A 3,161-nucleotide genomic window follows, 5' to 3' on the forward strand; every position below is an offset into this window, starting at 1 on the left:
ACGTGATGATGTCATTTCTGGTGACATCACTTCCAGTGACATCACCACACAGGCACAGGAGTGCACGCATATGTCACAGCAGTTTGATTTGGGCATCAAACAGGCCCAATTTGGCCCATTTGGGGCCCCAATCAGCCTGTGGCAAAGCATGGGAATAATCTCAGGGCAGTGCGATGATGTGGGAATGACATCATTGCACTGCCCTGGGAGTGCACCTGGGAGGCCCATTCCCATGCCTTCCCCCCTTCCAGTCAGGTAAGTGGAGGCAGGGGGTGGAGAGTGAAAGCAGGGAATCTCCCACCCCCACTCAGGGAATGGGATCCCTAGCCTCCACCCAACATATCTGAGTGTGGAATCTTCACAAACGTGATTCTTGAACAAATGGTGCAAGAGAGATTTCTGCTAACTCTTCCTTCCCACTGTAGCCCCCTGAATGCCACATTTTACACAGTTCTCTGATCCCCCAGGTGTAGCTTTTCAGAGTCTGCTGTGAGAAAGGTGGTTTGGCAAAGATAACTTTTGGAGCCTCCCTTCTGTGTACCCCCTGTTTTGCTTTTGAAGTAAAATTCCAAAACCAAGTTTAGATACAGTTGGAAGGGGCTACTAAGCCACCATCTTCTTGCTTGGTGCCGGAAACCTAAAGCTGGTACATTGCCAACAGATTGTCTTTATTTTAACACCTACAGCAAGGAAGATCTTCCATCCCAGTAAATGGTTGTTGAACTGCTCTCACCATTAGGAAACTTCTTCTAATAATCTACTGAAATCTATTCTCATATATCTCATTACATCTAGGGTCTTGCTACATTTTACATTTCTTTCAATCAAGTGTGCATTGCAAGTTCATGCCAGGAACTCAGTTCCGGTGAGTGCATGAACCCTATTCATAATGAGACAATGATATGCAAGGAGATGGGACCTGTCTTCTCTGGGTGTTGTTTTTTTGACCTGAAATGGCCCCAGAGGTTATTTGACCCATATTTGAGAGGCAGATAGAGCCCATGGCTGTTCCAGTAGGTTTGTGAGGTCTCCTACTCTGGTGGGAGGCCTCCCACTGGCAAGGCAGTGAGAGAATTTTTTTTAAAAAAGGTCACAACTGTCGCTATGTCACTTCTGGGTACAACCTAGAAATGGGAAAGGGTAGCTCTAGGAACTGCTGGAAACTCTATTGTTTTACTGTAGAGTTTCTGGTGGTTCCTAAAGCTACCCTTTGTCACTTTTGAGTTGTACCTGGGAGTAATGTAGCAACATCATAGAACCATAGGGTTGGAGGGGACCTCCAGGATCACCTAGTCCAATCCCCTGCACAATGCAGGAAATTCACAACTACTTCCCCTTCCCCCACATACACCCAGTGACCCTTACTCCATGCCCAGAAGATGGCAAAACACTGTCAGGATCCTTAGCCGAACTGGCCTGGGGGAAAGTGCTTCCTGACTCCAAGGTGGCGATCGGCCTTACCCTGGGCATGTAAGAAGGGGCCGTGAGAACTAAGCACTGATGCAACCCCTCCTGCCTTCCCCCTCATGATCTGCATAGGTTCACAGAATCAGCATGGCTATCTGGTGGTCATCTAGCCTCTGCTCAGGCAGAGCCTAAGCCTAGCTCAGACAGTTGTTTTGGTACGTCCAGAGGTACAAGTGTGTCTGTTGTGAACTGTGTAAAGCTGGAGGGCATGACAATAGTCATTCAGTATTTATCTTCTTACTTACTTATTTACCCCACCTTTCTCCCCACAGGGACCCATTGCTCTCCTCTCCTCCATTTATCTTTACAACAGCCCTGTAAGGTAGATTAGGCTAAGAGTGTGTAACTGCTGCAAGGTCTCTCATCAAACTTTCATTGCAGAGTGGGGATTTGAACCTTGGTCTCCCAGATCTTGATCTGACACTAACCACTACATCACCGGATTTCTTGATTCATAATCACATGACTTCTGAAATGAGTCTTTGTCAGATGTTCAGAGTGTACCAAATCATGGGACAAGCACAATTGTAGTGCAACACCTGTCTCTGTCTACACGTTTCTAGAAGTGTCCATATACAGCCTATGTGTGTACCATCACTCCATGCAGTTGAAGAACCCTACTTTTTCTGAGTTTCTGATCACACACACATAGAGATATTTGTGCATACCCTCCAATGAACGGGAGATTGCTTATGCAATCCTCTCTTCCTCTTAAAGAAATTCGTTATACTCACTTAAAATGTCTGAAAATTGCCTAGCAGGAGCGTACAAGTGTGGGAGTGTGGTGACTGCCCCATTGAGCCCCCTCTGTACTATCGCTGGCTCTCATATTTTCTGCTTTGCTATTATTTCATGAATCGGAGGTCTATCCTAACGAGCCCTCTCTTTGAGAGCATTGTTCCCAAAGAGCCATAAATTGCTCCTGAACGAGATATTCCGGGAAGATCTATGCGGTCTTTGTACAGCAGGTGTTAGGCTGGGAACTAGCTTACCTTTCATCGCAAAGGCTGTGCCAGCTCATCCCATCTCATCCCCCTGTGCAAACACACCTTCATCCCCAGGAAAAACAGCCGTGTGTAATTTGTCCGTGGATCATTAAGATAATTGATATTTATTAGTCTCCTTTGCAATTTTCCGCTTTTTGTTTTTGGATGTTGGGGATAAATCACGCCCACCACAGGCACCACAGATGCGTTTGGGGTCTATTATGTTGTCTCGATAAGGCTAGTCCCCGTTGTTCACCTTCCCAGTGAGATTCATTGAGATTGATTGAAGCACCAACCTTGTCCTAGCTTAGACATGGTGTAATTAACATAGCCGTATGCTAATGTATGCAAATTTGGCAGTGTGCATTGGGTTGGGAGGAGGAGGAGAGGAGGAAAAGATTAGAGAGTTCATTCTAAAGTACAAATTAATTTATTGCCTCACTAAATGGCCAGCTAGGAAGGAGAGAAAAATTTGAAGGGAAGACGAGGGAAACAAGAAAAAGAGACTAAAATCATTGCAAAAGCAAAGTTCTCAATTTCTTTCTGGGTGCGGCAAATAGATTCTCTTGCATGGTTGTGTTGTTGAGCAAACACTATATTTTCATCCACTTAAATGGAGGATCAGTGCAGTCGTCCATAAGTTATGTTTTTTTTTAGAACAATAATCTCGCTTTTTACTCTTTCCTCAGTAACCCATCTCATGACTTG

Source organism: Eublepharis macularius, chromosome 8, assembly GCF_028583425.1.
Source record: "Eublepharis macularius isolate TG4126 chromosome 8, MPM_Emac_v1.0, whole genome shotgun sequence".
NCBI lineage: Eukaryota > Metazoa > Chordata > Lepidosauria > Squamata > Eublepharidae > Eublepharis > Eublepharis macularius.